The following is a 22,036-nucleotide window of genomic DNA, read 5'->3' as shown; positions in this document are numbered from 1 at the left end:
TGCGAAGCAGCAAGTTTCCCCGCTGTGATCAGACCCCTCACTCCAGGCACAGAGCAATCCCTGGTCAGCCTTTTGCTTCAGCGGCATAAGGAGCCCCAAAGGGTCACGTGGTAGTCCTGTCCTTCAATTTAATGAAGCCCCTTTGTGCCCCCGGCCACAGGATCCCCCCCTCGGGGACTGAGACCCTCAAATCCGCAGAACTCCAGGACCCACCAAAACTCCACGCTGGGTCCTTGGACCCGTGCGTTTCAGCCATGGTAGAAACAGACCCAAAGAATGGTCTCTTACTAACCCTGTGAAACAGAGCCTCCCCCTTCCTCAATGTTGCCACCCAAATGCCACCATAATCAAGTCTTTACTAAGTCACTCAGCCTTCCCGTCAGGCCAGTCACTTCCAGGGGATCAGGTATGTGGTGAGACCAGTGAGCTCCATGGCCACGAGCCCAAGCTGCTGTGTTTCCTCGGCTGTGAAATGAGCTCCTCGGGCAGAAGCGGTGGCGTGTGGGGCACTATGATGGCAGGGAAGGCATTCCGAGGGTCTGTGAGTTGTGATACTGACAGAGCGTTACAGACAAGGAAGCCAAATCCGTGTCCAGAATGCATCTATTCCAGGGAGGATGAATCATTGCCCCTCCGTGATGGAAGAGGGCCGATGTAATCAACCTGCTCCCAGAGGACTGGCTGCTGTCCCCAGGGAAGATGCCATCGAGAGCAAAGTGCTGACCCCCGCTGTCGTCAGCTAAGGCACTGGGCAGCAGCCAGAGATGCCTGGTAAGAGGACGCCTGTGTTGTTGACCCCGTGCGTGGCCTCTGTCCCCATTGCCATAGCTACTTTGTTCGTGGGTCCATTGAGAAAGCACTGGGTAGCTGGAAAAAGCAGCTCTTATGGATTGAACTGGGTCCCTCTCCCCCACTCACACTGAAGTCCTAATGCCCAGTACATGAGAATGTGACCTCGTTTGGAGACAGGATCTTTACTGAGGTAACTGAGTTAACATGAGCTCATCAGGGTGGTCTCTGTCCAATTTGACCTTGTAGAAAGGGAGAGTTTGGGAACAGACACACAGGGCGAACGCCATGTGAAGGTGAAAGCAGAGATTGGGGCGATGTTTCTCGAAGCCAAGGAACACCAGAGATCTACAGAGGACCTCCAGAAGCTAAGTAAGAAGCATGGAACAGAATTCTTCTCACAGCCCTCGGAACTGGCTACTGTTAGCCCTGCCAACAACTTGCTCTTGGACTTCTAGCTTCCAGAACTGTGAAACGTACATTTCTGGTGTTGAGTCCCCCCAGTGTGTGGTGCTTTGTTAAGGAAACCCTAGCAAATTATTGCAGAGGCTGACAGACATCTCTACAGAATTCCATCCTTTTACCCAATTAACGAGCCTCTTCCAAAGGGAATGCTTCTTGATAAGGATTCATATTTCTGTCTGCATCCACTTTGAGGGGTCCATCTGCATGCTTCTTCCCCTAGATTTTCTTGCAATCAAACTCCCAATTTTGTTGGTGATCATCCACCCAAACTGTTAGAAACTAGATTAGCGCAGATCTGTCCCTCTGGTCATCTCTCACTGTAGACGTAGCAGACAGCCAAACATGTTGCCCAGAGTCCTGCACCCTAGGGGGCTCCTCCTTCGTCTCTGTGCTTCAGGGTCACACTGAGTAGGGCTGCAGCACTGCAGCTGTCCACTTTCAGGTGGAACGTGATGACAGGAAAGCTGCTGGACACACCAAGCCTTAGGGCTGGGTGGTTCTAACAACCCTTAGCTCACGATGGGAAACTTGGGCTTGATGTCCCCTGGTGGGGCATAAGGTCTCCACCAAATCCCAAATGAAAACCAGAAGCAGCTTCTCAAAAGGAAGATAGTCACCTGCAGAAGAGAGCACACACTTGCTCCAGAACCTTAGAGCTCTGCTGTGGTCTTCCTGTCGGTGCGAGCCTTGGGTACTTTGCACATCACTGGGTCTGCCGGATCAGAGGCCCCAGGGGCAGAGCGGTCTGCCTGTGTGGCGTGGCTGAGCCTGTAGAGCCTTCCCTTGCTCTGATCTCCTCTTGAAACTGGTTACCATATGGATAACTCTGCAGATGGATGACAGCCTAGCACACCAGAGCATGTTGCTTCCAAAGTCCAAAAAGAGCCACCAAACATTTGCCTTTTTTTTTCCTGGTAGGCGGTAAGAGGTGCAACAATGTGCCTGTTGCCTTATAGGGGATCTTTTTAGTTCTCCAGACCAAATACCTCTCAGAAACTTTGAACTCACAGGCCCCTAAATGTTGGGGAGGCTGTCTCCCACCCTGCAGTTCACACTTGTCTCACTAAGGCGCCTGAAGCACTTGCTATTTTCTGTTTATCAGATCCAGTCAGCATGATGTCACCAGCGCAGTGCACCAGATGTGATTTTTTGTAGAATAAGAAAAAAAAAAAACAATTCATAGAGATAAAAACTTGAATGGTGGTTGTCAGGAGCTGAGGAGAGAAGGGAATGAAGAGTCATTATTTAATGGGTACTGAGTTTCGGTTTTGCAAGATGAAAAAAGTTTAGGAGGTGGTCGGTGGTGATGGTTGCACAACAATGTGAAGGTACATAATACTACTAATTGGTATACTTTAAATTGGTTAAATTTTACATTATGTGTACTTTACCAAAATTTTAAAAATGAATAAAGAAAAAAAGTAAATTAAATATAGATTAAAATAAAAGATCTTGGTGTTTTTATTAGACTATCTTTAAAAAAGTCACTGCAAGGGGGGAGGGTATAACTCAGTGGTAGAGTGTATGCTTAGCATGCACAAGGTCCTGGGTTTAATCCCCAGTACCTCCATTAAAATAAATAAGTAAAAAAATAAACCTAATTACCTCCCCACAAAACCAAACCAAACCAAACCAAACAAACAAACAAAAAGTCACTGTATTAAGACCTTGATACTCATGGAATGGTCAAAATATTAGAAACATGGCATCCCCTGGAAGATTTTTAGAAATGCAGAATGCCTGCCTCAAAACTACTGGATCACTCAGCCATAACAACTGACAACATAATGCCATTTGCAGCAACATGGATGCTTCTGGAGAATGTCATTCTAAGTGAAGTAAGCCAGAAAGAGAAAGAAAAATACCATATGAGATCGCTCATACGTGGAATCTAAAAAACAAAAACAAAAACAAAAACAAACAAAAAAACAAAAACAAAGTGTAAATACAGGACAGAAATAGACTCATAGACAGAGAATACAGACTTGTGGTTGCCAGGGGGGTGGAGGGTGGGAAGGGATAGACTGGGATTTCAAAATTGTAGAATAGATAAACAAGATTATACTGTGGAGCACAGGGAAATATACACAAAATGCTATGATAACTCACAGAGAAAAAAATGTGACAATGAGTGTGTATATGTCCATGAATGACTGAAAAATTGTGCTGAACACTGGAATTTGACACAACATTGTAAAATGATTATAAATCAATAAAAAAAATGTAAAAAAAAAAAAAACTACTGGATCAGAATCTGTAAAGGAACCATCTCTAGGTGACTCATATGCAAGTTAAAGATTTTTCACAGCTTTTAGAAAATCTTAAGTCACAAATGTTTTTTAAAAGATAATAGAGACTTCTGTGGACTGTATTGTGGCAGAGCAGGAGGATTTACATAGTTCCAAGGTGACATTGTGAAAGTATACTGTTGGCTCTGCCAGGTAAAAGCAAACTGTTTCTGATGGTCCTTGAAAACTAGTATGGAGAAAAAGACATTAGCCAGGCCGACAGCTGCGTACCTAGTGCCAGCGCCATGTTGACTTGCTCCGGTAAACTTACTGCATCTGGGACAGCAGATACAAATGGAGTCACCACCCAATCACACTTATTGCAGTTCATAGTCATTCTCCCAGATCCATTCAACATCTGCACAGGCTGAGCAAGTGAGTGAGATGTATGGGAATGCAATGGGTATTCCCATTCCTGCTTCTTTCAAATCTTCATTGGTGGCATTCATCTCTGCAATTACCCAGGGACACAACTGGGCCCAGGCCTAGGATGAAGCAGTGAGGCACCAGGGCACAAAATTCAAGGAGGTGCTCATCTCAGGGTCACGCAAATACCAAACCTGCACTTAAAATTTGTACCCTTGGTGCCTCACTCCCAAGGAGACACCCACTCCCAGGGTTATACAAGCAAATTGTTGGAAATTAATATATGCATCCAACATTGGTGGGACTGTAACAGCACAAAATTTTTGGAAGGCATTTGGATATTTATTTTTAAAAATGTAATTCTAAGGTTTCAAAATTGTCTTGTAACTTTTCACAAATCTGTTCTGTCCTGTGCATTTTTTAAATTTCAATTTATATTTTTACTAGACTAACATTGTAAACATTGTTCAAAAAGTCAAATAACAGTTTTAGGCTTATAGTTACAAAGTCTGTTCTCTGCCCCCTGCCACCATCACCACCCCAGCCATCCCCTTTCACTCTACCCGTGAATTCTGGTCCACCTTCTTGATTTTTAGTTTCAGATGTTCTCTATTCAGTTGTTAACATATATAGGTCTTGAACAATTCTTTTTAAACTTATTACCAGGCTTTTCATGGTTTTAGTCTATATTGTGAATCAGACCTTTTCCCATAAAAATTGTCTTAATAGGTCATGGGCGTAAAGTGTTAATCTGTTGAGTTTTGTACATTTGTCTTGTAATCAGTGACCTTAGCAGATTGCATTGTTCTAAAAGGCTTTTAGTTTAGTTTCTTTGATTCTCTAAGTGAACATTTCTATCATTGTTGGGGGAGGATTATGCATTTATACGCACACTGTGTAATGTCTGTATAGAATGCACACACCTTGGCGAGGACCCTGGGAAGGGGGCAGAACAGGAGGCACGGGAATCTGTTGCCCTCCTAGACAGCAGTCGCACTGCAGTCTGTCTGATGCAATAAGTTTGGAACTCTGGAGTCTGCTGAAGGCTTGTAACTTCTAGAAAAATATGTGGATGATAAATTGTGATTTAACTCTGGTCAATTTCAGCTCTTAGCACAGTAGCAGCTACCCATCCCCCGCCCCCAGCCATGTGGCGGGCAGCTATTTGCATGTTCCTGGAGCAGCCTGTGCACAGCACGTGGGAGTTAGGGTGGCCAAAAAGAGTTCTGTCCTCCAAATAGTAAGGATCTATGACTGTTGTGTCTGATCACAGAAGTGCAGACAAAGAGGCAGCAGCTATTGTCATTGCAACCCCCACCATTGTTTCAAGCCTTTCTCTCTCTGGCTGAAGCGACTTGTAGGGGATTTAAAGGGCCATCGCCCCCTCCCTTTGTTTTCTGCTTTTTCCTCTTTTGGGAGCAAGACATTAAAGACTTGGGCATTCAGAAATCAACTGCATATATGGGGGAAATTAATAAGTGACAATGCAGACCTAGGAAAGGCTCAGAAAGACACTACATTTACACCCCAGGCTGATCCTCAGCACAGAGACAGGGTTCAACAGTAAAAGAAAGAAAGAAAGAAAGAAAAGAAAGAAAAGAAAGAAAAGAAAGAAAGAAAGAAAGAAAGAAAGAAAGAAAGAAAGAAAGAAAGAAAGAAAGAAAGAAAGAAAGAAAGAAAGAAAGAAAGAAAGAAAGAACAAAAACCATCAAACCCTGGGGAAGGAGAAAATCTGATTTCCAGAGTTACTACATTATTAGATTGAAATAATGATTGAATAATAGATTGAATTTCTAGTGTTCAGCACTCTTCCTGAAAAAGATCTGGCAGCAGATAAACTAGACAAAGACTTTAAAATAACAATCTCAAAGATGCTCAAAGAACTAAAGGAAGATGTGAAGAAAGTCAAGAAAATGATGTATGAACAAAATGGAAACCTTCAGATTATGAGACAGAAAACCTAAAAAGAAACCAAAAATGAATTGAAAACGAAAGAAGAGGGATTCAAAGGCAGATTTGGGCAGGTAGAAGAAAGAATCCGTGAACTTGAAGGTGGACAATGGAGACTATTGAGGCTGAGGAACAGAAAGAAAACAGACTGAAAAAAAGAGGCCTGTGGGACACCATCAAACAGACCAACATACGCACCATAAGCATCCCAAAGGGAAAGAGATAAAGTGGTTGAGAGAATATTTGGAGAAATAAAGGCTGAGGACTCCCCAAATCTGATGAAAGGCATGACTTTAAGCATTCAAGAAGCTGAACAATCTTTAAGTAAACGAGACTCACACCACGACACATTATAACCGAACTTTCAAAAGACAATGACAAAGAAAGAATCCTGAGAGCAGCAAGAGAGCAGTGGACCATCACGTACACGAGATCTTCAGGAAAGTCGTCAGCAGATTTCTCATCAGAAATTTTGGAAGCCAGGAGACAGTGGGCAGACATCTGCAAATGCTAAGGTAAAAAACCATCCACCACGCAAAACCATTCTTCAAGAGTGAGAGAGAAATGAACATATTCCCAGAAAAACAAAACTGAGAGACTCCACGACCACCCGACCTGCTGCAAGAAACGCTCAGGGAGCCACATGAAATGAAAGGAATGGACGCTGGACGGTCACTTGAAGCCATGTGGAGAAATAAAGGGCTCAGTAAAGGTAAAACACATGGGCAGTTCTAAACGCCATTGTAGTAACCGTCATCTGTAACTGTTCTTTGGCTTGATTTCTACAAGATTAAGAGACTAACACATTTAAAGAAAAAAAACAGTGACCTGTGTAATGCTCGTGTTACTGCACTTTGGTTTGTGACTCCCAATCTTGTTTTCTACATAGTTTAGGAGAATAACGTGTTTAAAAGAGCTATTAGTTCGTGTTCTTAGGGACACAAACGCAGTGTAAGTACCTAGCATTAAGCTTCTGATTGCAGTGTAAGTGCTGAGGCATCTGTTTCAAAACATATACACTAAGAAAAATACTGCCAGCTGCGTGAAGCACCTACTACAAACAGCCAGTTAAGGGACTAGGCCACCCGCACCCATGAAGTCCCCCGTTCAGGACACCACGGAAAACCTAGAAAACGGACAGCTTGAGTGACTCCACCTCCACTCTCCCTCACCCGAACTCCTGCTCTGATGTTTCAAATTAGCCAGTGATGAGTGACCTACAAAACCCCAGACACCAGCCTTGGACCACAACAAGGGTAAAGCCCCAGGTTTTCTCTCTCTCGCTCAACCTCACTATGCGGCCCTCAGATGTGCTGTGTAACCCTCCAGGACCTGCGAGTAATAAAGCTTGTTCCTCAAAGTTCCCTGATGGTTTTATGCTGCAGTGCACCCAGAAATCATAAGAAACACAAGGCCAGCCCAACCACAACATTGGCCCTGGTAGGGGAAAGGACTGTGGCAGTCACTATGAGTAACGCAGGTCCAGGCCAAGCCTCAGACATTCCTAGCTGAGAGCATTACCATCGGCAGGCTGTGACTGACAGAACAACAACATATAAAGGTGAGATTTTGCAACACTGACCATGAAGGAGGTGAGGGCAGAGCTGTAAGAGAGCAGGATGTTGTATGCCATTGAAGTTAAGCTGATATCAATTTAAATTAGGGTGCTATAACTTTAGGATGTTAAATGTAAGCCCCATAGTAACCCGAAAGAAATGCTATAGGATATACACAAAAGGAAGCAAGAGGGGAATTTAAACATTTCACTACAAAAAAATCAACTAATCACAAAAGACAGTAATGCAGGGAATGAGGGACAAAAAAGCTGTAAGACATATAGAAAACTAAAGTACATTACAGAAATCTCTATTAATTTTTTTTACATTTTTTGGTTGGTTGGTTGGTTGGTTGGGTTTTTTTTTGGAGGGGAGGTAATTAGGTTTGTTTGTTTGTTTATTATTTTTTTCCCTCAACTTTATTAGCCTGGAGTTCCTCCCTGCCAAACCCATGGGCTGGTCCCCAGGTACAGTGAGCAGGACTGAGTAATTATTTATTTATTTTAAATGAAGGCACTGGGGATTGAACCCAGGACGTCATACATACTAAGCACACACTCTACCATTGAGCTATACCCTCCCCCTAGTAATTACTTTTGATGTAGATGGACTGAACATTCAGTTAAAAGACAGAGACTGGCAGAATGGATAACTACATGTGATCCAACAATATACTGCCTATAAGAGACTCAAGATCCAAAGACATGAACAGGTTAAAAGTGAAAGGATGGAAAAAGATATTCCACGCAAATAATAACCAAACAAGAGCAGGAGTGGCTATAACTATATCAGATAAAATAGATTTTAAATCAATTAAGTTTTCTAGAGACAAAGTAAGAGATGTTAATAAAAGTTTCAATACAGCAGGAAGATATAAAAATTATAAATCTTTACACACCCTTACAGACCATCACAATATATGAGGCAAAAACTGACAAAATAGAAGAGAGAAATAGACAGTTCTACAATAATAGTTGGAGATTTCAGTACCCCACTCACAATAACGAAACAATCAGACAAAAGATAAGTAAGGAAACAGAGGACTTAACACAGACTAGATCTATCAGACACATACAGAGCACTCTACCCAGCAACAATGGCACACGAATGCTTCTCATGTGCACACGAGACATTTTCCAGATGGATCATAAGGTAGGTCACAAGATAAATCTCAGTTAGATTTAACAAATTTTTAGGTTTGTTGAAATAGATTTTAAAAGGCAAATATCATACAAAGTGTCTTCTGTGACCACAATGAGATAAAGTTAGAAACCAACAAGAGTACAACTAGAAAATTGACAAAACTGTGGAAATTAAATACACTTTTAAACAACAAATGGATCAAAGAGCTCACATGAGAAATTAGAAAATACTTAAGAGATGAATGAAACTGAAAACACAACATACCAAAACTTATGGGATGCAGCAAAAGCAGTGGTAAGGGCAAATTTATAGCTATGAATGCTTACATTAAAAATCAGAAATATCTGGAATCGACAACCTAACTTAAATGAACTAGAAAAAGAACTAAATGAACTAGAAAAAGAAGAACAAATAAAACCCAAAGCTACAAGAAGGAAGAAAATAATAAAGACTGGAGCAGAGATAAATGAACTGGGGACCAGAAGGACAATAAAGAAAATCAATGAAATCAAAAGTTTATTCTTCAAAAACAACAAGAAAATTGACAAACATTTAACTAGATGGACTAAGAAAAAAAGAGAAGATTAAATTACTAAAATCAGAAATGAAAGTGAAAGTGGGGACATTACTACCAATTATACAGAAATAAAATGGATTATAAGAGAGTAGTATGAATAATTATATGCCAAAATTGGGTAATCTAGACGAAATGGACAGATTCTTAGAAATGCAAAACCTACAAAGACTAAATCATGAAGAAATGCAAGTCATATATTAAAAACCCACAGCAAACGTCATACTCGGTGGTGAAGGACTGAAAGCAGTTTCCTTTAAGATCAGGAATAAGGCAAGAGAAGGATGCCTGCTTTTACCACTTCTGTTCAACACGGCACTGAAAGTTCCAGCCAGAGCAACTGGGCAAGGAAAATAAACAAAAGCCATCCAAATTAGAAAGGAAGAGGTAAAATTATCTCTGTTTGCAGATGATATGATCTTATACATAGAAAATCCTAAAGACCCCCCCCCAAAAAAGTTGTTAGAACTAATAAATGAATTCAGCAAAGTAACAGGATACAAAGTTAACATGCAGAAGTCAGCTGCATTGTATGCGAACAATAAGCAATATGAAAAGGAAATTTTAAAAAATGTTTACTATAGCAACAAAAAGAATAAAATACTTAAGAATTAACCTAACCTAGAAGGTGAAAGACTTGGACAATGTAACTATGAAACACTGCTGGAAGAAATTAAAGAAGAAACAAGTGAATGGAAACACATCCCATGTTCACGGACTGGAAAACTTCATATTGTTAAGATATTAATACTACCCAAAGCACTCTACAGATTCAATTCAATCCCTATCAAATCCCAAATTCTGGCAAATAATGACATTATTTGCAGAAATAGAAAAACCCATTCTAAAATTCACATGGAATCTCAAGGGACCCCAAGTAGCCAAAACAATCCTGAAAAAGAACAAAACTAAGAACTCACATGCCCTGATTTCAAAACTTACTACAAAGCTGTAGTAATATAAACAGTTGTGACTTTGGCAGAAAGACAGATAGAGACCAATGGAATAAAAGGGAAGCCCAGACACAGACCTGCACATACACGGTCTAATGATCTTCGACAAGGGTGCCAAGACCATTCCGTAGAAGAAGAACGGTCTTTTCAACAAATGGTACTCAGAAAAGTGAATTTCCACATGCAGAAGAATGAAATTGCACCCTCATCTAACACCATTTACAAAAATTAGCTCAAAATGGATCAAGGACCTAGTGCTAGACCTAAAACTACAAACTCTTAGAAGAAAACGTAGATCAAAAGCTTCACAATATTGGATTGCACAGTGATTTCTTGGCATTTTACCAAAGGCACAGGTAATAAAATAAAAAACAGAGGACTTGGACTTCATGAAATGTTAAACTTTGTGCATCAAAAGGCAGTACCCACAGAGTGAAAATGCAGCCCTCAGGATGGGAGAAAATGTCTGCAAACCACATGTCTGATAAAGGCTTAATATCCGGGATTTTAAAGAACTCCTAAACCTCAACAATCATAATCATCATTAAAAACACCAAACCACCTGGCTCAAAAACGCGCACAAAAGTCCTGAATAGACATTTCTCCAGTGAACAGCCAGCAAGCACGTGAAAAGATACTCAGTATCACTAATCACTAGGAAAATGCGAGTCAGAACCACAACGAGACACCGCCTCACGCCGGTTAGGCTGGCTACTGTCAAAAACTAGAAGACAGCAAGTGCTGGTGAGGCGCTAGAGAAGTCGGAACCCTGTACACTGTCATTGAGAGTGTGAAACGATACAGCCACTGGGGAAAACATATGGTGGCTACTCAAAAAATTTTAAAAGAATACCGTATGATCCATTATTCTACTTCTGGGGATACACCCAAAAGAAGTGAAAGAAACGAGGAACTCAAGGAGATGCACACTCACCCATGTTCATAGCAGCATTATTCACAGTAGCTAAAACCTAGAAGCAACCCAAGTGCCCATCAGTGGGTGAATGGGTAAGCACAATACGGTTCATCCATATGATGGAATTAAAACTGAACTGAATGGAGTTCCACTGAATTAAAATGGATTAATTATTCAGTCTTAAAAAGGAAGGAAATTCGGCAATACACTGCAACATGGATGAACCTTGAGGACGTTATACTAAGAGAAATAAGGCAGTCACAAAGGACAAACACTATATGATTTCACCTAGATGCAGTACTTAAGAGAATTCAGAATCATAAAGACAGGATGTGTAATGGTGGTGGCCAGGAGCTGGGGGAGGAGAGAGCAGGGAGTTACCATTCAATAGGTACAAAGTTTCAGTTTTACAAGATGAAAGGGGTTACTGGGGCTGGATGGGGATGATGCCAGAACAACAGCATGAACATATGTGTTCAATGCCACTTTAAAATGGCTCAGATGTGCATTTTGCCACACACACGAAATACACACATATCTTGTATACTGTGTGTATAGCATGTGTGTAAACTGTCAGTATACAGTCTCGTTGTTTGTTGGGGAACCAGTACCCAAGCTACCTGGGCACGACCTGACCTTGGCAGGCAGGCGAAGATCAAAGCATCCTCATCATTTCTGAAGAAGATAATGTGGAGAACGCGGCGAGCCTGAGGACGCTGCGCTGTCGGACACTGAGCACCTCTGCTGGCAGGCAGATGTCCTTGGAGCTGGGCAGCGATGCTTCCCTCAGGCAGATCCCCCCTTGGAGACTTAAGGAGACAAGCAGGAGAAATTTAACAAGTAAAAGAGAGAGAAAGGGGCTTAATATCACCACCCAATTCCGCCTTCTCCCCAGGGGAGGGGTGGAGGAGGGTAAGAGGGACAAGGTCAGGGCCATGGCTCTCATGATCGTCCCCAAATCATGAAGAGGCATGTGTGCCACCCACTGCTCTGCACACACACTTCCCCTTTTGCCGCGCATCTGGGAGCAATTTCCACATCAGAACTGAGAGAACGTCCACCTTCCCTTTCACAGCTGCATAGTGCTCCACTGTTTGGACGCGCTGCAGTTATTTCCCTGGTGAATACAGATGGTGTTTTAGGGAGTTTCCAATATTTTGCTATAACAATCAAAGTGACTAGCTGGTACCTGCGTCATTTTGCATGGATGTTACAGAGTGTTGATAAGATACTTCCCTAGAAGGGGCATGGCTGGTTCTGTTTGTGCATCTGTCACCTTGACTGGCACTGCCCAACGACCCACCAGAGCGGCTGTGAAGTTTACACTTTGAAAGTGGCGAGGGAGAGCGCCTGGTGGCTGGCAGCCTCGCCGCTAGAAAATGGTAGCCCATCTGGCCAAGGAAGTTGATCCGTCTGTGCCCGGGGGTGGGTGAGCAGGCAGGGCTGGGGGAGGAGGACTCCAAGGGGCATGGGGGGCTTCATGATGGTGAGAATGTTCCTTTTTTTTTTTTTAATATATTTTTATTTAATTATAGTCAGTTTACAATGTATCAATTTCTAGTGAATATGTTCTTTATCTTCATCTTTGTGATGGTTTCAGGAGTATATTTACATATGAAAATTTACTAAACTGGGCACTTTAAATGCGTACATTTTATTATATGTCAATTATATCTCAATAAAGCCTTTTTTAAAGCTTGAAAACATGCTAGGTGTGTGTGTGTGTGTGTGTGTGTGTGTGTGTGTGTGCGCGCGCGTGCGTGTTTATCCTACCAGACTGTCAAAAAATAAACAAGATAATTACTTCCAGTTCTGGCAAAACTGTGAGGAAACCAGCTCCCTATCGTGGAAGAAGGAATTGGTGCAAGACTTTCTGGAATTAACTCTCGCAGTACCCTTTAGAAAGCATTTATCTTCTGTGATGAAATGAAATTGGATGTGCTCCTTATTCAGCTGTTCTTAATTAGGATCCTGTTAATTTATTTCTCTTTGTGGCTCAGTAAAATGGAGTTCCACACATTTGTCTTTTGTTTCTAAGGCCAACTAATGAATTTCCAGAGCCTGGGCCTTAAAAACGAAAGCCGATGCAGGAACCGAAGAAAGTGTTAAAAATGCCTCCTTCCCCCTGAAATCATGGAAGGAAAGATGTCATTCTGAATTATAAAACTTGGTGGAAGAATCTGATTTGATACGCTGTTGAGTTCACATCACTTACTCGTGTATAAATCTTGTTTTCTGTACAAAACTAGGGCCTGTCTGAACATTCCCGCTGTTACCAACTTCTCAGTTCTCAGTCACAATGAATCTGTTATTTAAACAGAGGCGTCTTACAATGTTTCTAAGACTTTAGAATTTGTTGCCACGGCTTCTGAGAACAACATCCAGTAGAAACTTGAACTCTTGTTTGCTGGTCTTACCGGTAACTGTGTAATCACAATTCTGGATTCCTACACAGTGCAAGTACAGAAGACAGTTTGCGTCTCTGCTAGATTTCTCACCTTGATTATCTTGATTGAAGCTAAGAGTCTTGTCTGACCTTCAACAAGATCTCTGAGGTAATGATTCTACTTCTAGGCAATGTACGTATCAGAAATAAATGGACCCTGTTGTTACAGACACAAGAATTCTTCTTGTAGGAGAAACTGGAAAATCCCAAAATATCCAGCAAGAGGGAAAGAGGCAAACACTCACACTACCTGACAATGAGGCCATTTAAAAAAAATGAGCTCATTTTCATTGGTTTGAGAAAATGTCCATGACATGACATTAGACAAAAAAATGCAAATTTGCAGCACAGTATCTTTGGCAGGGTAGGCCAAGAGGGAAGTGACACGCAGTTTGTACTTCACACAATCCTTTAAAGTCTGTGGGATAGTGTGTGACTCCTCTCCATTCAGATTTTTTAAAACGAAATAGTATTTTGCACAAGCGTGGTGAGGAGAGGCATTTGTTTAAGATGTACCCAAGTCCATAGGGCTTGAGTCTGTTGGGATTATGAGTCATTTTAAATTCCTTATTTGATATTTTATTTAACTTGGACATTTTCTATAATGAAGTGCTTTTGAAACTGGAAAATCGGGTTTTTGGTTTTTGTTTTCCTTTTTGTAAGTCTATTTAATGAGACTCGTCCCACTGGCATATTTTGTGATGAGGCCAGAGGGCAGCACCAGCCCCTGAGGGTGGCGCTGGGACTCCCCCCAAAGGGACTGGTGGTCCTTCTGCCAGCTCTTCCGTGGAGAGTTGATCCAGGTCGAGCACTGAGGGGCTGGGAGACTTGGCCCTAGGCTGGGCGGAAGGAAGGTGGCATCTTCTCTTCCTGAAGGGCTGGGGCCGACCTAGAGCTTCAGCCAGACCCCAAGCGCAGCTTCAGGGAGCAGCCAGGAGCAGTGGGAGGGGATCTGGTTCTAGCCCCCCGGGATGGGCTGTAAAACTTCATCCCCTCACTGGTCTGGGCCCTGCGGTGGGGGTGCGGGTTGAGAGCAACTTGGCAGGGAGGGTACAGCTCAGTGGTAGAGTGCATGCTTAGCATGCACGAGGTCCTGGGTTTGATTCCCAGCACCTCCATTAAATAAAATAAAATGAAATAAAATAAAATAAGTAAACCTAATTACCTCCCCGCCAAACAAAAACAAAACAAAAAACTTTAAAAAGACACACACACACACAAAAGAGCAAACTGACTCAGTTTGCAGAAGCGCAGCCCCCTAAAGGAGGCGGCTGGGTGGGTGGGGGCGGCATTTGCCCGGGAAGACGTCATGGGTCACAGGTGAAATGAGACCTGGGCCAGGCTGGGTCAGCAGAGGGGCTTCCTCAGAGGCGGGCAGAACCTGTAACCTGGAGGTCAGGAGGTGTCTCCCAGCAGAATCCCATCAGCCCCCATGCCCTCGGGTTGCCCTGACCGGCACCTTGCCGCCTGTGAGACACAGACCCCGCCCACTGTGTGCAGGAGCCCTGGGGTCCTTCCCTAGCCCGCGCAGGGGCCCCACTCAAGCTGTGGGGGCCTCTGCCTGCTGGGGGTGGGCAGCTTCATCAGATGCCTCTGCCGTACGCGCTTCCCCTGGAAGCAGCGAGTGCCACAACCCCCGCTCCCGCATGCAGAGGTGGAATTCAGAAGAACAGGACAGGAAGGGGAACTCACTTTTTCCAAAGCGATCCAAGGACCGTTCCAGAATTGCCTGGCAGGGGCTGAGCTGGCTTGTGAACTTCTAGACTAGCTGGTCACACAGTGGAGAGTGGACACTGGGGAGGGGAGCTTGGCTGGGCCTCCCTTCTGGCTGTGTCTTCCTCTGTAAGACCTGCCTTCCCCTCGAGTGCGCGAGAGGAAGAGGAGCCAGCACACGCCCGCTGGCCAGTGGCAACACCCTGAGAATCCAACCCTGGCTGTCGTTCCTCTGAGTCCCTTCCGGATGCTGTCCCGGGGACATCTGTCAGCCCCACACCCACTCTGCTCCATTGCTCAGCCCTCAGACCCCTGCCCCTGGGGATCAGGACACAAGCCCACACTGCCCAGCCTTTCCTGGGCGCCATATGCTGTCCAGGGCAGACGGCAAGCAACTTCCTCCAAGGGCCGAGAACCCAGCGACATCCCTGACAAGGCAGACCAGCCTCAAGGCAGGGCAGCTCCAGAGAGGAGGGCCCCCGTCAGGCAGGAGCCCCAGGGACTGCCCAGAACCATGGGACACTCAGCTTCACAGACCGAGTGCCCCCGGGCACCGAGGGTCAGCTGGAACCACGGCAGGAAAGAAAGCTCTGGGGGTGTTGGGAACCCCCTTGCGGAGAGCAGGGCTCCCTGGGGGAGGGACAGCAGCCCATCTCGGCTTTGCAGGGGTCTCTGTGGGGGACCGCAGACCCGGTCCTGATACCCAGACCTGGAGGCTCAGGCGGACGTGCAGTGCCTCCTCCACAGAGCTGGTTCTGCCCCCTGGTGGTGGCGACAGGGATGTACCTTCCTGGGCACTTCCTTGCCCGCCGCCTTGGTTACTCCTGGTTCTCACAGCAGGGGAGTGAAGGCGGCTCACTCACACCCGGCATCACAGAAAATCCATCCGAGGAAAAGCACGAACTAGACCATCACACTCTTTTGTGAAAGTACATTTGCTGAAACAATTTCAAATTCTGGTGAACTGTCTCATACTTTATGTGTACATATAAAACATAAATTTCTCTAGATGGAGGTTTAAACTGATGCTAAGGATGCGATTTCTGGGGTATTGTCAACATGGACATTTAAAAATAAAACTGCCACACCCCCCTTTGAAGTGTAGCTAATTGACTCTAAATACCATAGTGATTTAAACAAATGTATTGAGACATAACTTGGGTTGAGTGGAGGGCACAGAGCTTGAGCGTAATTTTTGTATCTGTATAATGGTAGAAGCAGGTCCAGATGTGGACAGTTCCCTGAGCCCAGGGCTCCTCTGTGTTCCTACCCAGGCAATATGCCACCAAGGACAGTCCTTCATGTGATTTCCGTTACCACAGATTAACTTTGCCTGTTGTTGAACTTCATAGAAACAGTGATGGCAAATTGAAATCATATTGGAGTAACCACAGTTCAGGCACACAAAAATGGCGTCAGACAGCCATTGATAATCTGGTCTCAGACATGTCTCTGTCCCACTGAGAACTTGAACTTTCTTTGAACTGTACCAAACCCAAGGACACCACCAGCTGTTCAGAACAACGCCTGCCAGCTGCAGCCTTATGGTCTCAAGGTCTCCTGTTGTAACTATGCAACCATTTCAGACCCCAACCAATCCTTACTTAATAAGCACCCTCCCTTCTTGCCAGCTGCAATTACAGTTCTTGATAAATAACTCAAGTGACTAACTAACCTTGCATTTTTTGCCTTTATAAGACTCCAGCATTTTGTAGCCTGGTGGAACACAACTCAAGTCCTTCCTTAATCTGTGTCTCCCGGGTTACAGTCCTAACAAACCCCAAATAAACACTTTTAAATTTCAATCAGGTCTGTTTCTAAAATTTTTGTTAACTATAGAATCATACACTGTGTTCTCTTTTACGTCTGACTTTTTTCACGCAACATTATGCCTGCAAGATTTATGTCTTTTGCTGCATGTATCTGTAGATTATTTTTTTCATTGTTGTGGATTCTTCCACTACATGACTATACCACAATTTATTTACTTATTATGCTAGCGATGGATCTTTGGTCGTTTCCAGCTCACAGCAGTGATGAGAAAAGCTGCTATGAACATTCCCACCCGTGTCTTGTAGGACATAAGCCCTAGTTTTTTTGGATACACACACCCAAGAGTGAAATTGCTGGGTCATGGGACATACGTATGCTCAGCTTTAGTAGGTACTGCCTAAAATTTTTCCAGAATGGTTGTGCCAGCCACAGTATTTTGCTGTCCACTGTCATCCATTTAAAATATACCTGATTATTATTGTTTTTCTAGGTTCTTGGGCCAACAGAAGTTAAATAGACAAAAATAATAAGGAAGTTCACAGAAGACCTAAACAACATAATTAGCAAAATAGAATATGTACTTACGTTGCAATCAAGTAAAAGAGAGTATGTATTTTTAAAATGTACATTGAACAGTCATAGCTCTGCATCAATCACACCTTAAATCACATGGTCACAATGAATGTTCAAGATGATAAAGTAGAAATCACCTAAACAAATTTCTCTCATCACGATGCAATAAAACCAAACTAAGAAAAGACTTACCCTATGATCCAGCAATCCCACTCCTGGGCATAGATCAGAGGGAACTCTAATTCAAAAAGACACCTACACCCCAATGTTCATAGATAGCAGCACTATTTGCAATAGCCAAGACATGGAAGCAACCAAAATGTCCATTGACAGATGACTGGATAAAGAAGATGTGGTATATTTTTTACAATGGAATACTGCTCAGCCATAAGAAGACTGAAATATTACCATTTGCAGCAACATGGATGCACCTGGAGAATGTCATTCTAAGTGAAGTAAGCCAGAAAGGGAAAGAAAAAGTACCATATGATATCACCCATGTGGAAATTTTTTAAAAAGAAAGAAAAAACAAGACACTAATGAACTCATCTACAAAACAGAAACAGACTGGCAGACATAATAAACAATGTTATGGTTACCAGGGGTAAGGGGGTGGGAAGGGATAAATTTGGGAGTTTGAGATTTGTAAATGTTAACCACTATATATAAAAATACATAAAATAAATAAAATAAAATAAAATAAAATAAAATAAAATAAAATAAATGTAATAAAATCAGAAACTTAAAGTTTTTCCATCTTGAAAGGAAAAAAGACCTCTTGTTAAACAGTTAGGGGGAACCCAGCTACAAATGAAAGAACTTCTGAAAATGAGCGATGATGGAAACACTGCATGTTGGAATCTACGGGAAACAGTAACAGAAAGAAAAGACCACAGCTCTGACACAAATTTCTGACAAAAGACCATTTTCTCCAACACAGATTTCAAAATGAAAATAAACCCGTGAAGTGTGGCTTCACCTGGGTTTTGCAGAAGGCGGCCTGAGGCAAACATGGAGGCAGCGCTGCTTTTCCCTGGGAGATGCAAACCAGGCAGCAAGGAGGGCGGGGCACAGCGTGCAGTGACACACTGCCACGCGGGCGCCACTGCACAGCGAGCCGCAGACAGACAAGCAGACGCTGGGCAGGCGAGTTTGCTTGGCCCGTGGGGCTTCTTTGGATAAACCAGTAGGAGAAATTCTCCTCGGCACTTGGTGAAAGGGAAGAAGGGGGGAAGTGTGTCTGCCTAGACACCGTCAGCTTGCCATTGGCCAAAGTTTGCCCTACGAGGACTTAACTTTCCCACCCTTCTAAGCTGCTTCGTTTGGTCCTTCAGGGCCAGTCAGGTGCAGACCATGCAGCTGGGGGCTCTGCGGTGCTTCACCCAGAGGAGTGCAGAGAAGGCCAGCATTCCACATGTGTCTGGTAGGTCTGACTACGTAGTGGCCGCCAAGGGGAAGAGTCCGGCATCCTCAGGGCACCTGGCTGACCTGTCCCAGGGGCCAGAACAATCTGGGCCCTGCTCGAGTCAGCTGGGAGCAGAGACAGCTGGGGAGGACAAGGGTCAGAGAGGTTCAGGAAGTGGGCTGCACTGCGGGGACCTGGTGCGTAGCACCCGTGTCCATTACAGTCTGTCCTCTGCTCCCCTGGAGCTGTTAGTCTCCTTCCACGTTATAATATGGGGGCCCTTTCTTTCCCCTTTTTAAATGAGAACAGGATGATGTCATTCCAATCAGTCACAGATTCCTTTTCTAGGTGATGGCCAGCAGCTATCTCTTGGAAGTCTTAAGACGAGATGTCCCAGAGAATCCCCAAGTTCCAGACAGTCTCCTCCCTGCCTCCACTGGGTGGGAGCAACCATGGCGTCTCATGGTGGTTAGGATCTGGTACCTTTCTGTCTCTGGTCCATTGGCATGAGGAGGTCAATGATAATTACTGGAAACTTTACCAGTGATAATTAGCAGCCAAGTGATAATTACCAAAACCTGTGGCCCCCGGCGTTCAGTGTTCTCTCCTGGGATGGAATTCAGGAACCATAACCTGACAGAGTTTTAGGGACAAGAAGCACAAATTCCACAGGTGGGTCATCACTGACCCAAGTCCATCATTTTTCCATCAGTTGGTTATTGGGAACTCCCCGCGGGACCGTGGGTGGGGGTGGAGAGAGAAGCTGCAGCGCACCTGTTGGTGTAACTCACTCCTGTCTTCTGGACTGGCCTGAGCCTGGTTCTGGAAGTCACTTCCATGACACGACAGATGGCTCCTCTGCATGCCTGCCCTCTGACTTTCTGATGACTAAGTGGGTCAGATAACAGCTCAGGACAGTGAGCACTTTTGTGCAGTCACTTGTGCCGGGCCCCATGCTGTGTGTCTCCCAGGAGCTGTGTTGTAAGCGCTGGGGTGGGTGTGGGCCCGCCCCACACTCTAGAGGCTGCAGCTCTTACATCCAGGCTTGCTGGAGAATCCAAATAGCATTCAAATCCAGGCCTGAGGTTTTTATTTCCATTAGACCTGGGGGATCTTGGGGCTCACGAAGCATCCAGAACTTGCTGCAGAGCTCTCTCCTGCTCTGGGTCCTACTCAAAACTGGAAGTCTCATAAAAAACAATTTTATGATAGGTTACCAGTGGAGAAGCGGGTGGGAAGGGATAAATTAGGAGTTCGAGATTTGCAGATACTAACTACTATATATAAAATAAACAACAAGTTTCTTCTGTACAGCACAGGGAACTCTATCCAATGTCTTGTAGTAACCTATAATGAAAAAGAATATGAAGAGGAATACATGTATGTGTATGTATGACTGAAACATTATGCTGAACACCAGAAATAGATATAATGTTGCAAACTGACTATACTTCAATAAAAATTTTTAAAGACCAAAAAAAAGCTGGAAATCTCTGGATCACTCAATAAATGGGTGCAATATTATTGCACAGAGCCCCCTTACAGAGCTGGACCTCTTTTTCAATGGTAGGAGATGTAAGAGACAGCAATCTTCCCTTCCCTTCCCTTCCCTCCCTAGAGGGGCTGCTTCAGCATGCCCGGACCATTGGACTTGGAAAAGCTTCACTGATGTGCCAGTCCACTGAACAGTCTTCAGGGTTTAATTCCCCGTTATCTCGCACATATGAGACTCACTAGCATATCTAAAGTACTTGCCTTTTCTTATTGAACAAGTCCAATTAGCACGATGTCATCAACAGAGTGAACGAGCACGACGTCGTGCAAAATATCAAGACGCCCAGACCATACACCTCTGCAGACCATACTGGGGCAGAGAGGGGCAGCCACCGCCGGGGGCCAGGCACATTTGGCCGGCCTCAGAAGGGAAGGTCCTGTGAATACCCCTTGTCCAGTGCCCCCCGCCCCAGTATTGGAGTTTGACATCTCAACACAGGCCAGAGTACTTGGCTTGTGACACTGGCCTTATGTGTGAGACCTGACCTGGGGTGGGTTCCCAGTGCCTCGACCTGAAGGAGTCAGCAGATGGAAGCTCCATTTGAATCATGCAGGTGGTTTCGACCTGAGTTTGGTGTCCTCAAGTTTTGTCACAGGGCAGGTGGTGAGGGGTCGGGTGATGCACCGGAGAAGGAGCTGAAGTGGGTGACAGGTGCCTTCCACCGCCGAGCAGGAAAGGGGTGGGCGTGAAAGTGACTGCGAAGAGGCGGCACACACACACACAGCCACAATCACACTCATATGTACACACACAGCCACAATCACACTCACACACTCACACACACACCAGCTCCCACACCCTGACCAGCCCTGCAATGCTGGACCTGAATCCTGATCCTGAGGCTGGAATGGGCTGTGTGCCCAGCAGGACCCCAGGGGTCACCCAAATCAGGGGGACAGAGCCTCAGCCAGAGGACCCAAGGGCATCCCTTCTGGACTTCAACCTTTTGGGATCTTGCACTTATTTCCACAGGGTCCTAAGACTAGGCCCAAGTTGGGAGCATCAGGGACCAAATGAGGCCCCTCCCCAAGGCTGAGGCTTCCCTTGGCGGCCAGGAATGGACATCCCAGGCCTGGGGAAGAAGGGCCCCAGGGGTCCTAACCTGAGGCCTTTGTGTGGGGAGCCCCAGAACACACCCAGGGGCTCCAGGTTCTGATCTGGGCCTGGCGTGGAGGAGATGCGAGAGCAGAGGGGCCCCGTGCCCGGACTCTGCACCCCCACGCCATCCCGGGAACACTTCCCCGCAGCCTCTCCTCTGTACCCTGCGGGTCTCCCTTCTCCATCCCCCGGGATCATCTCTCCCAACCCCCTTCTCCCCAGGCTGCGGTCCTAGGGGGCGGTCCTGGGCCTGGGGCCTCTCAGATGGAGTGGACTTGGCACCTAGGGCCCCTGGGGACACAGGCCAGGCAGGGATGGGGTGATGGTGAAGCTGGGTCCCTACCAGGGTGGGTCCCCCGTTATGCAGGATTGCGTGCGCACCCCGGCGGGGGCTGCTTGTCCCCACGCGGAGGGGCTCCCTCATCCCCCAGCACCCAGCCCAGGGTGCTGCTCGTGGTCCCTGATACCATTGA

General features: G+C 44.9%; 1 long non-coding RNA gene across 1 annotated transcript; it reads right to left on the bottom strand.

Moving 5' to 3' along the window:
- Positions 1 to 1,854: 1,854 nt before the first annotated feature.
- LOC123612420 (uncharacterized) lies at positions 1,855 to 15,427 on the bottom strand. The gene is made up of 3 exons (XR_012507323.1): positions 15,139 to 15,427; positions 11,637 to 11,809; positions 1,855 to 2,468 (listed from the first exon to the last, which is right to left on the bottom strand). It is a non-coding gene; the product is annotated as an uncharacterized LOC123612420 (long non-coding RNA).
- Between the last annotated feature and the right edge of the window lie 6,609 nt (positions 15,428 to 22,036).

This window comes from Camelus bactrianus, chromosome 6 (genome assembly GCF_048773025.1).
Source record: "Camelus bactrianus isolate YW-2024 breed Bactrian camel chromosome 6, ASM4877302v1, whole genome shotgun sequence".
Taxonomy (NCBI): Eukaryota; Metazoa; Chordata; class Mammalia; order Artiodactyla; family Camelidae; genus Camelus; species Camelus bactrianus.
This window is presented reverse-complemented; position numbering and strand designations above follow the sequence as displayed.